We start from the raw sequence: 16,367 nt of genomic DNA, 5'->3' as shown, positions 1-16,367 counted from the left end.
TTTACCACATCGACATATTTGGAAATAATAAGTTTTTGTCAAAAATTCCATTTTTGATACAAGCCTTTACTCTTCGAAACAATTATAACTAACTCAAACACAGTTTACTTGTTTTATTACAGCGTTTCTATGGCCACCTTGGCCCGTTTATCAAAAGCTTGTAATAAAAGTGGAAGTCCCTTTCTAATAAAAGCTGTCAAAAAGTAACTTCCACTTGTATTATAATTTACAAGCTACAAGCTTTTGATAAACGGGCCCCCAACCCCAATATTGCATTGTCACCCAACTCACATATGTATGTGAAGCTTCAGCTCAATCGGATAATGGGAAGTGGGTCTAATCTAATTTAGCTTGCAAGGTTTGACCCGAACAAACATATTACAAACAAACATTGGAAATTAAATAATTTAAATAAATTTAAATTATAAGAATTGCCATTGCAATATTGGGAATGCTGCCTGCATGTTGGGAACATGCATGCATGTTTTTTTAGTTTTAGTTATTAAATCGTCGCTGCATTGCTAAAAAAATAAATAAATAAATAAAAGCTTGCAAAAACAGAACTCAAGGTAAGCTTATTAAATAGACGACGGACATGACGAATTATAAAGAGACAGTTTTTGCCATTTTGACTAAACAACCATACAAACCAAACTTAACGTCTCAAAGTTTCAACGTTTAAAATTGTGAAATAGTACCATGTTGACAGTGTTGACACTACCAAGCGATACTTGAAGTTCACTAACGCCAAGTTCCAATCTAAGTTCTCACATAGCTTTTTACTCAACTTTTTCTATTACCCGTCCATACACGAGTTTCTGAGCGTCGTAGTCTTTTATTGAAGTCGATTTACTAAGATTCTAGAAAGAGATGGAAACTAAAACACTTTAAACTCGCTCGTTTTGTACACAATGTCATGAATGGGTCTAACGCGATTAAATCTCATTATTTTACCTTTTATCCTGACAAAGTATCTAATATTTTATTGATTCCATATTTGTAATTGTTTTTCGTACATTTTGGTTATTTTGGTTTGTATTGTTTGTAAAGATTGACATGTAAAAGTGCCCCTGTGGCCTATTTACTGAATAAATGTTTGATGTTCCGACGTTTCAGCTAGGTTGCACTAGCTGTGGTCACGGAAGACTGCCGTCCCAGCAAAATGTCAATTGAGATATTGGTAAACAACACTAAACTACCCGACCTTCGTTTATATATAAATCTTCGGGGTAGACAAATAAATTTATCTATCCGTTTCTGGTCAATTATTATTTAAATAAATAAATATTCTGTTCAATGTTTATTGTCCACGGCACGACACGCAACACTAACAATATCCGCATACTGTTCCGAAGAGAGATCCCTTGGTTTCAATATCTGAATCACTAAAATAATTAAATTTAATCGCGTTAGACTAACGGGTCGGATGATATTAATTATGAGATGGAAACTCCTTGTAAAAATAAGTTTTTCTTTCACGTAGGAAAGGGTTTGTCTATGATATTGGGAGTACTTAAGGTAGAGTGGGGGCTGAGGGATTCCGAGAGAACGCAAAAACGGCTAGACAATTATATGATCACCATTTGAATAATTCGCCTCGATAGACTAAAAAGTTAGCTGTCAATTTGCATTTTTAGGACTAAAAATCTAAATGATTTCATTAAGGCAAGCCGGGTTAATTGCGTCACAGTAGGGGTAGTTGTGACTTCTTTACAAGTGGACGCCAGTTCTTGAGGCGAATTGTCATCAGTGAGACTGTCTAAATACATTAATGACAATGCGTTTTGTGCTTTATTACATTACTATCCCGTTACATATAAGACAATATTTTGATTTAGGTTAAAATAATAAGAAATATATAGGTAATCGCCACTTCCACTAGTTGCACCATCCTACTTACCCGGGGTTAACCAGTTAAACCGTTAACCCAGTGTCAAATTGTACTGGTAACCATGGTAACTCCAGGTTTAACCGGTTAACCCCGGATAAGTGAGCGGTGCAAGTGGCTCTAAGTGAGCCACTAAACAGTAAAAAATAATAATAATAATAGGATCAAAATTCTTAAGTTTATAATAATATTAGATAGAAAACTGGACCCAGACCATTACCAATACAAAGGAAATGACATCGCAACATAAAAAAGTACTTGTTTGTTAGGTACAGGTAGTGCAGTCCTATTATTTCTTGAAAAATTGCATAACATTGCTCCTATATTGGAAATCGCTCCACAATGCGAGTTAGAATTACAATTCCTCGCCTTTACAATTTGTTTCCTGTTGATTTCCTTTTTCTATTGCAAACTGAATTCTTTGTATGTGTACTGGTAAACTCAAGTACAGCTCAGCCAGGATAAAATTTAAAAAATCACCAAATGGAGTAGGTACATTGTAGAAATAATCTCATTGTAAATGGAGACAACCTTGACACACAAAAATCTAAAACAGTAATAGATAACGTCCCTAAAACGAACTAACAAGGGGCATAAAATTGACCTCATGTGTTCTAAATTAATTATTGACCAATGTACAAGCAAAATAGGACCATATTGCTAATAGAATAAAATTACAAATTGAAGAACATCATTCCTACTGGCTTATCAGACCATGGGTGATCTACGCTTTGAATTTGAAGTGATAAGTGACACAGTGTATATAAAGGCTAGGTACCTATTTCGTAACGTTATACCATTTGATTCTTCTCCACGTGGCTATTATGTTGTCATTACTTATTATGAAAATGATTGTGGTGAGGTGAGACCATTTCGTGGCACTTTTTCTTTTTTATGTTTCTCTGTTTTGTATAATTTTCTATTTGTGTGTGCTAACCCATAAATTATTTATATTCTATTCTATTCTATTCTATTCTATTCTATTCTATTCTATTCTATTCTATTCTATTCTATTCTATTCTATTCTATTCTATTCTATTCTATTCTATTCTATTGTGGCTACATCTTAACCACCACCATGCCCTTTACGATACTGTCTTGAGGGCCCTTAGGTCGGCTGATGTCCCATCGGTGCTTGAGCCATCAGGTCTTAGCCGCGCAGATGGTAAACGACTTGGGCCTAACTTTAGTGCCATGGGAACGGGGGTGGTGTTTGATGTGGGACGCTACGTGCGTCAGTACCTTCGCCACCTCCCACAACGGCCGTACCTCTTACCCCGGCCGAAACGCAAGCAGCTTTAAAGAGGCAGAAATAATTTCCTATTCCGACCCGGGGTACATATTTGGCCCTTTCGAGGTAGAAACGGCGGAGTGCTTAAGAGCTGGTGCGAAGCGCTTTGCACGCGACTTAGGCCGTGGACTCCGACAGAAGGGGGAAGTTCCCCGCTTCGAGTCGTTCCTGATGCAAAGGCTGTCCATAGTAATCCAGCGAGAGAATGCTGCGAGCATCATGGGCACCTTCGCGTCGGGAACGGCGTGGAGCTGTTTATTTGTATAATTATTATTATTCTCTGTATTAAATTTATTGTCTTTAATTTTATTTTTTAGGTGTAATTTTTAGTTGTAATTTTATGTCCTTAATTATAACAAGTGTTAATTTATATCATTTATATACTTTGATAACTTTACTACAGGTGAGATACATTTTATTTTGTTATCAACTACAGGTGCTCCGTCATTTCAACAAAGGCTAATTAGGCGATACTTATTTAGATCATAATGTACCATTTGACTCGTCATCACGTGACCACACAGTGTCCAATTTTGTGTAATTTGTGGGACAGTGGATACTGGTTATAATTAAAGTTATTTTTAGGGTTCCCTTATAGGATCACTCGTGCGTATGTCAGTCTGTCTATCCGTCTGTCACAGCCTATTTTCTCCGAAACTACTGGACCAATTGTAAGTACCTAAATGAAATACATTCGAGGAAACCGATTTTTGAACACTGTTTGTTTTAACATATTAAAATACCTCGAACTAATACGTATTCACTTCTTCGTATTACGACCCTGTCTAAATAAACATGCTATTGTAACAAGTTTTACTGCTATTTTACGGCGTATAAACTATACCTGTTTACAAAGTGTAGATTAGTGTTTAGTGCAAGTTTATACATTTGCTATTTGTGTTAATAGCAAATTTATAATGTCGGATGGGAAAAGCTCTTGAGTAGCTGATGAATCTTTCCTAGGGGCTAACTGCACAAAAGATCCATAGGGATGCATAGGGTTGAAGTGTATCCGCAAGGGCCCCCGAAAACCATAAGATAAGATAAGATAAACACTAATCAGTATGTAAACCTGGCTTACTCGTAATGTAATACAATATTCAGTGAGGCTCGATTTGATGGCACTACAAAAAAACCGGCCAAGTGCGAGTCGGACTCGCGCACGAAGTGTTCCGTACCATTACGCAAAAAACGGCAAAAAAATCACATTTTTTGTATGGGAGCCCAACTTTAATGTTTATTTTATTCTGTTTTTAGTATTTGTTGTTATAGCAGAAATACATCATCTGTGAAAATTTCAACTGTCTATCTATCACGGTTCATGAAATACAGCCTGGTGACAGACAGACGGATAGACAGACAGACAGACAGTGGAGTCTTAGTAATAGGGTCCCGTTTTTACCCTTTGAGTACGGAACCCTAAAAAGAGATTACATATTATAGATAGGTACGAGGTGACGCCAAAATATGTTATTCTTATACTTAATAAGGTAACTCTTTAATATCTGATTAACGAAAAATTTCCTTACTCTTCCGGGCTTCAGTGACTGACACTTCTCTAACACGATTTTCCGGTTAAGCCCATCCGGAAGAAATATAACATGGATCCCTGACAGGTGGAGGCTTTTTCTAATTTGACATATCTAATTTATCAGTGTGATATCGGATTTTGGAAAATAGTATTAGTTTATTCGCGCATTTTTTTACATTATCCATTATTTTATTATTTTAAGAATAAGAATAAGAATAATTATTATTTATTGCCACACACATATAAGAGAACAAAGACAATAAAAGCAAAACAAAAAAAGACATGTTGAACAGTAGAACATAAACATCATTTCTTAAACAAACAATAGTGTGACAAAAGGGATGGACTCAGCATTTGCTATGTTGCAGACTAGCTGCCACAGCGCTGGTTTTCAGTTCACCCCTTAAAAAAATGAAAAAAAAATATAAAAAAAAATCTAAGTTAACTTAGTAAATGTAAGGCATGAGAAAAAGGCATAGGAAAATAAGAAAAATACTAAACTATTAGCTATTTTATTGATATTATTATAACTTTAGCTTTTTCCCTCTTTGCCTCTTTGATGTTAAGACACCTGATACGGCACGACAACTTTTTACTAAAAATCCTGGAAAGCAGTATTGAAAAGACAAGAGGCAGAGGAAAGCCTAGATATATGTATAACATGACTGCAATACAACAAAGAATAAAGAATACGAATGTGACCGCCATCTAAACTACCAATCAAAGCCTACAAGAAACTAGGCCTTATTGTAATTAGTCCGGTTTCAAAAAAGCGACAGGTAATTATTAAATGATATTATGTATATAAGTACAAGTAACCGAAGTTAGAACCCGCGGTCATCGGTTATAATTCACATGCCCTACCGCTAGGCTACCAATGCTTATGCCTATGGTTTTGTGTAAGTATGCATGGTTTCTTACACCGTATCGCTTCTAATAAATACCTCGAAAATTCTTCAAATAACCACACATACATTCACACTATTCACACTTATAAACTTAATAACACTTATAATAATTTTTAAGAAAAAAAAACCGACTTCAATGGGGGATGCCGTTGACAGGTTACTTATTGTTGATGGTGCACTCCAGACAATGAAATGAAAAAGACAGCATCTTTTGCCTAACTAAAATGAGGTAAAACCACCCACGTTTCTAGTAGCATTTCGTTTCTATAAGGGTCATAGTTCTAACCTAACCTAACCCAATGCTCTGATAGCATTTCGTTTCTGTTAGGGTCACAGTTCTAACCTAACCTAACCCACTTTTCTGATAGCAGTTCGGTTCTGTGAGGATCGCAGTTCAAAAAAAAGTCCAGGTCCACGTTTGGGGTTGGGTCCATAACGAAGAGAATAAATCGCCAAACGTGAACTATGTGTCGTTGAAGAGTTCCATTCTGATCATCATCAGCAGTTCTACTTCATCAAATGTCACTTTTTTATGTAAAAGCTGGATTTGTTGATGAAAATACAAAAATCACTATATGTATGCCTTTCTCATTTGAGGAGTTCCCTCGATTCCTCATGGATCCCATCATCAGAACTCGAGCTTGACAAAAATGTGTCTTGAAAACCTAACTTGCTTACCAATCATAACGAAGAGGACAAATCGCCAAACATGAACTATGCGTCGTTAAAGAGTTCCATTCTGATATTTCTGATCATCATCAGCAGCTGCACTTCATCAAATGTCACTTTTTTAAATGGAAATGCTGGATTTGTTGATGAAAATACAAAAATCACTATATGTATGCCTTTCACATTTGAGGAGTTCCCTCGATTCCTCATGGATCCCATCATCAGAACTCGAGCTTCACAAAAATGTGTCTTGAAAACCTAACTTGCTTACCAATCATAACGAAGAGGACAAATCGCCAAACGTGAACTATGCGTCATTGAAGAGTTCCGTTCTGATCATCATCAGCAGTTCCACTTCATCAAATGTCACTTTTTTATATGTAAATGCTTGATTTGTTGATGAAAATACTAAAATCACTATATGTATGCCTTTAACATTTGAGGAGTTCCCTCGATTCCTCATGGATTCCATCATCAGAACTGCGTTTTGACCAAAACGGGACCAATCTGTATGTATATACTTACAATAAAAAAAAGAATTTTCAAAATCGGTCCAGAAATGACGGAGTTATGGAGTAACAAACATAAAAAAAAAAACATACAACCGAATTGATAACCTCCTCCTTTTGAAATCTTGAAGTCGGCTAAAAAAGTGTTTTAAGCTTTTTTTTGTTTGTCTAAATCTTTACTTCAATATTACGGTATTTGATGTATTTATGTGGACGTCTTTTATTGATTTTATGTATTGTATCTTTAAGCTTAGCATATTTTGTTTTCATTTCTCATGCTCTGAAAGAAGGTCATTCTTGTTCTAAAAAGTGTGCAGAAAGTGATACGTTTCTGCACTACAGCATTTTATTCTCTAAGTACGATTTTCTTCATTTTATTACCATAAGCAACTGAAATTTGGTTTTAAATGGATTTGTTATACGATTTCCATTTTGATAATTAACTCCCCATTTCATAAATTTAATAACGATCTTTTACCTATTTGGTCAATTGAAAGTACCCTCATTGCTATTAAAAAATATACTTAGTCATGTTTAAAAAAAACATGTATTTTACTTTCGTCGTATTCAAAATAAAAAGTAGAAGGTTGAACTCGGGTAAAAGGCATCATTTCATCCCATGGTTAACAATCTACATACTACTGTATTGGTGTTGAAGCCCCAAATAAACGAAAATAAACAGAAATATAAATAGAAAAATAACGAACGTTTTTTGCACTTGAGCGTGCTTTTATAGTACTACGTAAATTTTAAATAATTTGCTTTCACTAATAATGGTTTAGTTTAATAAGACTAAAGGCCTTTATACTTGAATGAATACTTGTCAGGCGCCATTTGTGTTACACTAATATATTTAATGAACTTGTTCCGAAAGCGTCTTATGGCAGCTCCTCCGTATAATAATTAGCTCCGTCGTTTTGTAGAGGTATTAACGTCATAAAATGTCAAGGTGTTGGAACGTAAAATATACCTAGTTTATTTTAGTAAATATTGTATGTAGCAGAAAGTTATCTACAGCGAAATATCATATCACGGATCTGGAGCAAAGCAGCTAGGGAAGCACCACTACATAGATATGATAAATAATACTAAGTAACTATTTCATTTACTCATTTCTTATTGTAAGTATATGGTAGAATAACACCTTAATTAAAAAAGATTCTTCCTCGAGTGTTTTTGCTACAAATTGAATACCTATATTGCAAAAAAAAGAAAATTATTAAATTAATATTAGACGACGCAGCGAAAGTACACAACCTGTACAATATGTACAATAGAGGAATCACAGATAATAACAATCCTTAATAGGTGATTAAACTCCGTATAATTGTTTCGTTGATAACTGTCATCTAGAACCCGCGCTCGTCTCATTCAGGCGCCATGCATTTTTAACGGAACTTCCCTGCTTTTTGAAAAGCAACGCCCGGTTGTACTGAGATGGATGGACTGGAGTGGATTCAAGGCCCACTTGCACCATTCCACTAACCCGGCGTTAACTGGTTAAACCTGGAGTTTTCATGGTTACCAGTACAATTTGACACTGTGTCTGGTTTAACCGGTTAACCCCGGGTTAGAGGATGGTGCAAGTGGGCCTAAGAGTCCCCGGCAGGCTGAGTTATCCATACAAACGTAGTTACGCTCTCATTTTAAAACGACTAGCTAGGTTGCTCTGAAACTTTGTACTTGCAATAGCATAAGATATATCTAGTTCTGTAATTAGTTTATGTACAGCAAATTTAAGTTTTTCATACAAATCTTGTTTTTGCTCTATTTCGTTTGTTTTATAGACTGGAGCTATATAAACTAATTAGCTATACCTACTTCATGTCATTGTATGTGCAAAGTTCCATTACAATCCAACACGTAGTTTTAAAATGATAACGAAACTCCGTTTGTATGGGAAGGTAAAATTCGGCCGAGCTTGCTGGGGACTCTGAAGAGCGGTTAAACTGCTAGGATAATATAATGTTTTTTGGTAAAAAAAGAATTTGATACCTACAAGCTTTTATCGCTCTAATTACTATGTACTTTAATTTCAATAGGCAAGTAATACTCATCGAGACAATTCTAAAAAACCCGTACACCTAATTCGGTTGTCTTATATAAGACAGAGTTCCTATGGCCACCTGTGGCCATTATCAGATCAGTTCGATGGTACCATAATATAGCATTCTCACCCGACTTATACCGGGTGTGGCCCCTAAATATAACACGAGAAAAATTTAACTGTAGGCTGGTCCTCAAACTGACCAACATTAGTATTTTATATTTAATAAACTATAGATCTACTATATACAATTTATGCCAAAACTAAGACCAAAATAAAAATAAATAACAGGAACAAAAAATGTTTGACAACGGGTATAAAAATCTATAACCGACGAGTGTGTTATAGCTTTTTTTTTAGAATACATAACTCCCGCGGCAACAATATAGGCCTTTGTCCTTCAGTACACCTGCATGAAATAACATCTTTTTCGAGCAAGTGTGATGAAAAAGCATTTATAACGCAAGTGAATAACCCCATCCTAGTAAATAAACACTATAAATCATATGAGAAATTTCTAAAAAAGACCGTTACCACCTCAAAAAAACTCCAAAATATCAAAAAGATGAGAACATCAAATAATGTGGTTAAATCAATCTGGCAAATCGTAAATGAACAAACTAACTAACTTCCAAAAAGGAAAAATAAAACAATATTAAACTTAATATAAACAACCAACTCACAGAAAATCCAACAATAGTAGACAATTATTTTAACAATTATTTCTCATCGGTGGGCACCGTCGACGGCAGTACCACATCACCGCAAGGACGACCACCAATTACGCGCCCAGAACATTCATTCTTTTTGAGCCCACTCACTCCGCACGAAGTTTTCAAAACAATAGAAAGCTTAAAAAATAAGCGCAGTTACGGTCATGATGAATTATCAATTTATCACCTTTGTTACTCAAAGAATGTGCTGATGAACTAGCTCGCCCACTAACATTCATCATAAACCAGTCCTTTTCAGAGGGCACATTTCCGGATTTAATTAAGATCTCGGTTGTAAAACTATTGTATAAAAAAGGAAAACAAAACGATAGCATCAATTACTCTCTTATCAACTATTTCAAAAATCATAGAAACTTCAATGGCAAAACGACTGAACTTCTTTTGTGAAAAATTTAACATATTTAGCGATTAACAAAGCGGATTTAGAAAAAACCGGTCAACAACGTTAGCTGTTTTTAAATACATGCAAGAAGTATTAAATATAATTTTAACATGGATACTTAAAGTGATTTATTAAATAAGACAGGGTTCTTATGTAAATTACAGATTAAAAACTAACTAATATTATAAAATTAAAACTAGAAGTAAACCTGAAACTAAAATTAATACGCTATCGTATTAAATATAATAAATAACAAAAATATGCAATTGGAATATTGCTTGATATGAGTAAGATCGAGTCTTATACGAAATTTTACTGCAAAGGTTACGCGGAATTGGTGTAAGAGGACTACCTTACGATTGGTTTGTTTCGTATCTTTCAAATCGTACCCAATGTGTAGAAATTAATAACTACCACAATCATGTACTTACCTATGAAGGACGGGTATACAATATAGCGTGTACGTAAAAACTAGCCAAGTTAAATCCAGAACTTTAATTACATCCCAAGCGAACTAGAACTTTGCACCCATATAGATCTCAATTCTTTTTCCGGCAAAGTCAACAACGACGCATATTCTTAATATTGTACTTGGCTCTCATTTCAAATTTATGTTTTTTGTGGGTGGTACTTACATACAAACATTGCAAGTCAAATAAAAGCTTGATAAAATCATTATCATCATAAGTCAAATCATCATACAGTCCGTTAACTCTCAGAATGACATTCGTTTTTCGGGTAAAATCGGACGTAATCGCGTAATAGAAAATGACAGTCTCTGACTGATATAGTTGCAATCAAACACCCAAAGAGTGCAGTCGTCTTTTCAGCCTTAAACTATATAAGAGTAGTTAATACCACCATTACAATAATATCACAATTTTCCAATTGTATAATTTTACCATATGAAATATGTGACTAGTATTATCAACTATAATAAATCATCAAATACAAATTCAAATTTGTTTTCGAATTGTAAATTCTGATTCTATTTTATGTAGATTATGATAAAAAGTCAAATCGCAATATAGTCATCAACCGAATATTAAGCATAATGTCATTAAATTAGGGCTTATTTTACATTGAGACAATAGGTATGCTTAACTTTTTGCGGTAAGTTTAAAACTTTTTGTGAGTTAATAAGAAAGCAGAACAGCTTATTATACTCCTCAAGTCTCAACAGACTAGTACCTAGTCTGCAAATTGTGAAATTATATGTTTTCAAAATTACATTGTGAGTGATACAATTTAAAATTTGGTTCCATAAGCAAATATTGTATTGTTATGAGGAAAAATGATTCGAGGCCGTAGCTAACAATGACAAAAATCGTTTACCTACAAACCCTTGCAGTGAAAAAATAAAAATATATCGTGTTTAGAAATGCGGCGAAACTTCACGTCTTCATTTCCATATGTTATTTAAGTTTCAATTTGCGTTTTTATAATAATAAAAACCATCGTTTTTTACGGTACATTTAATGGAAATTTTGATGAGTTTTTATCTGACTCGTTGTATACATTCGCCCGGCGTGGAAAACATACTAATAATGGATACAACGTTGTTTAATTAAAGTAGAGATTATTGCTGTTAATGGTAACAAGTTTCTAGTCAGAACAGCCGTTACACATTCTAATGCTTTCCAATAACCATTACGCAATCTACTGGAAAATGGTAATAATATTAAGAAATGTTACATTATTAGAGTGCGAGGCGCCCAACAAAAGGTCAATTAAATATTAAAGAAAAAGTGACGAAGCCTTCCAGTGGTGAAGGCCGTATTCGAACTGGCGTCTTTAGCTATCGCGGCTAACGCCATGAACCCCTAGGCCACCTCGCCACAGCAAATAATTTGATTTATTCCCAAAACTTGTTCAACAAAATTAAATTAATTGACCAAAAACATATCAAAATAGATTCAAACAAGTTGACAATGAAGGGCTTGAGTTTTGTGGGGCTATGCTAGTATATGATACCATGTATTTTATTAAATTAGAAGGACTAGTGTTTGTATAGCTTTATAATATATAAAAAAACATAATATAGTAAAATACCTAATCCTATAAATAGTAAATTGTAGTAACCTCGTTGTATTAGTTTTATCAATCAATCGTTGGTTTACGTTACGGTATAGCAGCAGCAAGCGTCAAGTAGCTATGGGAAAAGCATTTTACCATTATCGCTTAGCATCGCTTCTCTTTTGATACATTACGTAAAGCCTCGGGACAAGAGTGAGGAACTTGGAGCTTCAGATTTTTCAGCCAATATCTTGCAGAACCTACATCAAAATTTGCTATTTCATTTGTTTTCAGTTTCTTTGGTAAATGAGTTTAGAGAATTTTAGTAGTAGTAGTAGTAAATCACTTTATTGTACAAAATAAAAATTGTTAACATGAAATTCATATAAATGTAGGTACAAATGTAGGTTTTATTTTTATTTTTGTTTTATGTTTCGTTTTATTATTTGACTTGTAGTAATAAATATAAAATAGGGACCTAAGCGAACCAACATAGATGTATAGTCAAAAATTCCTGAATAAATTTCCAAATAAATCCGAAGTCTCTTCATAACAGGCTGGCTCAAAAATACGTTGACAAAGAATTCTTAGGATTTTTTTTCTTAACTACACATATTTTACAAAATGTCATTGATAATTTTAATTACAACAATTTTACTAAAACAAAACGTTCTTCAAAATATTCTCCTTTACCTTTTATACACAAACGCAAACGGTTGTTATAATAAAATTGGCAACGTAAATACGTATTTTTTCTCCATCGTCCCCATATTTGTTTGAAAGTGAAGAAAGCGAAAGAGGTATGTCAGGATCGTAGCAAGTGGAAATCCGTGGTCTCTGCCTACCCCTCCGGGAAATAGGCGTGATTATATGTATGTATGTATGTATGTCCCCATATTTCGGGATGATTTATAATTTAATTTATAATCCGGCCAGTCTGGTTTCGAAATTAAAAGCGATTGCACCAGGTATAAAATTATAGGTATGTTGTTTTCTGTCCACAGATATTATAATATCGTGTTGCGAACTTTCCTAAATAGATTAGAAATATGCACCTCATACCGGCGATTTTAATATCCTTTCCTACCTTGCTTCGCGGAAAGAAACTAAGATGAAAAACTTTGAAAAAAAACTAAGTACTTGCCCAGTATCGGAGTTTTAAATTAATCTGCACCTAATTTTAATACTTTTGTTTTAGCCGCAACCTCTTGCTTGCATTCCTTTTCAATAATAAGTAGATTAACTATTTTCCAAAATAGGTTTACGCAACTTTTTTTCACCTTACCAGCTCGGAAAAGCTTTCTTTGTTGTTTAGATATAAGTAGGTACACCTTTCGGGTGCTGATTTTAATTTATTTTTGTAAAATAACATTCAATACAAAAAATTGTAAGGGAGAAAGTGTTTAGTGCGTCTGTAACCCTAAAACACTGTAGTATCATAATTATATTCGTATATGCACCCGCGGCAAACAACGTCGACTTTTTTTACTTCTTCTGTAGAGAGAGGATAACAGAATGGCAATTTCCGAGTATCTAAGAATAATAGTTTCGAAGAAATTCTCCTTGAGTTGCCGATTTCGTGTAATAAGATTATACAAAGGTAGAAAAATATCTTTTAAAATTTAGGAAGTTAAAATACTACTAGGAAATGAGTAAAATTCTCCTGAATCAATTTGGGCTCGTTGAGTTTAAGTTTTAAACCACAATTTTATATACAAAATCGGAAGCGCAAAATAGAATAAATACTTTTAGCTAAGCAAACCACTCACAAAATCAATCTGATTTCGATGGTATTTGTATTTACTATATGTTGTTACAAAAAATAAATTTAAAAGTTTGAAACGGTGAAAAATTACACTTGATTTTAAAAGTAATAGAAGAAATAGCATTCTACTTTTATTTTATTTATTTAATCTTTATTGCACAATACATGAAGAAACAAAAGGCGGGCTTACCTTTTTATGTTGCGAAACTTAAAATAAAATCGTAGTATAGTTTCAGGTAAGAAACCAAATATTGTTTGGTATTTTAATTATATTTCCCATATTTTTTGTAAAAAATAAACACAAAAATAGGGATTGTCTAACTCGGCTCTTGGCAGGCCTCAGCAAGTCTCGCCATGGTAACTAGTAACTCCTTACTTTGTCAGGAAATTAATTCCTTAATGGCGTTATTCATATACGCGTTACTGGCCTGAATTAGCTATGAATCGTTTGTATTTATCTGTCAGTTTGGCTTATGTATTTGTAAGAAAGGGATAAAACATAATTTAACTAAATCAGGCCCGTAAAGTTTTATGTATAAGGGGGTAAGTGCTAAGTGCATTCCGGTCCTCGATAAGTCCCTTCTATGTAGCAACTATCTGTTGCATGAGGTTCTACTACGGGCCGCTTTTAGCGACGCCGACAGTTTAATGAGGCAGTACTGGCAGTAGGTATGTATGTATGTTGTTTGAATATGAAAAAGTATGCTAAGTTAGTATTATATATATTTCCACGTGTTTACTGTAAACGTTTTAATGGTTAAAAACAAAAAAAAAACGTTACTAAGGTTACCCTTATTCATTAGCACACAATATTTTTAATATGATGAATAGGATATTTTTTTATAATTTTAGGATAGTTTTTGCTTCTTATATTTCTTTCTTGCTGTGCATGCTTGCTTTGGATGGTATTCTTATGTAATACCTACCACTCATGTACTCTTTGTAACAATGTTGAATGTTGTCTGTTTAGTGTGCCTTTTAAATAAAATAAAAATAAAAATATGTTTTATATAGGTATATTTTATCACAACATCCTATTATAATTTTGTAACTGATATTTAAAGAAACAGATAAAATAAATGTATAAAATTTATGACTTTACAGTTGATTAAAAAAAATCCCATGCACAAAGCTACTTTTTAGGGTTCCGTACGCAGGGTAAACACGGGACCCTATTACTAAGACTCCACTGTCGGTCTGTCTGTCACCCGGCTGTATCTCATGAACTGTGATAGCTAAACAGTTGAAATTTTCACAATTGATGAATTTTTGTTGCCGCTTTATACAAAAAATTTAATTTGTACGGAACCCTCGATGGGTAAGTCCGACTCCCACTTGCCCAGTTTTTATTTTTTATTTAATATACACACCTAAATATTAAGAGTATCTAATGACCCTCGCGCGGGCGGCTTTCTCGCGCAAAGATTGGCCATAACAATCCAGCGCTGGAACGCTGCCTGCGTGATGGGCACCCTACCAAGGGCTCAAACTTTTGATAGGTATTTTTAAAATAAAACTATGAAAACGGATTATATCGCGTATATTGAATTTATAATACATCCCGACGTTTCGAACTCTTTACAGCGTTCGTGGTCAACGGGTGACCCGTTATAAATTCAATATACGTGATATAATCCGTTTTCATAGTTTTATTTCATGAGTAACTATCGCGGTAACCGAAGACAATATTAGGTATTTTTAATTTTTAGTTTTAGTTATTATAATTGTAGTTAGTTTTAGTTTTATATTCATTTTGTAACACTTATTATCTAATAAATGAGTTTATCTTTTCCTAAATATCCTATAATTATAATGTATGTTATTCTAAACGCTTTATTTGCTTAATTTTAATACTAGTTTTTCACTGAAACTATTAGCAAAGTGCATCTGGCAAAAAAAATATTTTGCTTTAAAAATACCTACTTATCATAGTGTTTATTTTTCCTATTGCTAAGGCATTCCTGATTCCTCTTTCAAAACCTAGCATACATAGCTTTTTCTTTTAAAGTTTTCAAAACTTTAAAATTTGATAGTCGGGAGGATTCTTTTCCGTCTAAAAATCCTATATACAAAATTAATTTTCCTCAAATAAATTCTGAAAACTCCTTATACTTATATCCCTTTCCGTTAATACCCTGTACAAAGTTGTCTAAGTTACGAACTTACCTGGAGAATCACAACGCGTACTGCACGGCTGGGGCGGCCGCGCGTCTACTGCCACGGACCGGGCGGCGCCGCCTTATATAGCCGCCCATAGGCGTAGGGCGGGGGAGCTGCACTTTACATACATTCATTAAATGTTAAAAAGGTCTTAATTATTGCGACTCCATATACTAATACAGGGTAGCCAAAAAATAAGTGCATTCCCGTTGCCAGGGAGGTTTTGGGATTATACTGAGCAACTTTTACTATGGGACCAACCACGAAATCGCGAAAAAATAATTCAACCTCCCATAGAAAATGGAACAGCCAAAAACGGGTTTGTCCCATAGTAAAAGTTGCTCAGTATAATCCCAAAACCTCCCTGGCAACGGGAATGCACTTTATGTTTTGGCCACATGTATATTGATTTAAACTAACACGATTTTCACTCATATATACCATATATCATATATTCATATAATAAC

General features: G+C 34.1%; 1 protein-coding gene across 1 annotated transcript in view; it reads right to left on the bottom strand.

Annotated features, from left to right (window-relative positions):
* LOC134747125 (helicostatins) overlaps positions 1-15,926 on the bottom strand; it is an 83,079-nt gene extending 67,153 nt beyond the window's left edge. The window contains exon 1 of the mRNA XM_063681706.1: positions 15,907-15,926. The gene's annotated coding sequence lies outside the window, so the exon portion shown is untranslated. The remainder of the gene's footprint in view (positions 1-15,906) is intronic.
* Between the last annotated feature and the right edge of the window lie 441 nt (positions 15,927-16,367).

The sequence above is a fragment of the Cydia strobilella genome, chromosome 14, assembly GCF_947568885.1.
Source record: "Cydia strobilella chromosome 14, ilCydStro3.1, whole genome shotgun sequence".
Classification (NCBI taxonomy): Eukaryota; Metazoa; Arthropoda; class Insecta; order Lepidoptera; family Tortricidae; genus Cydia; species Cydia strobilella.
Note: the sequence above shows the minus strand (reverse complement) of the source record. Positions and strands in the feature narration are given on the sequence as shown.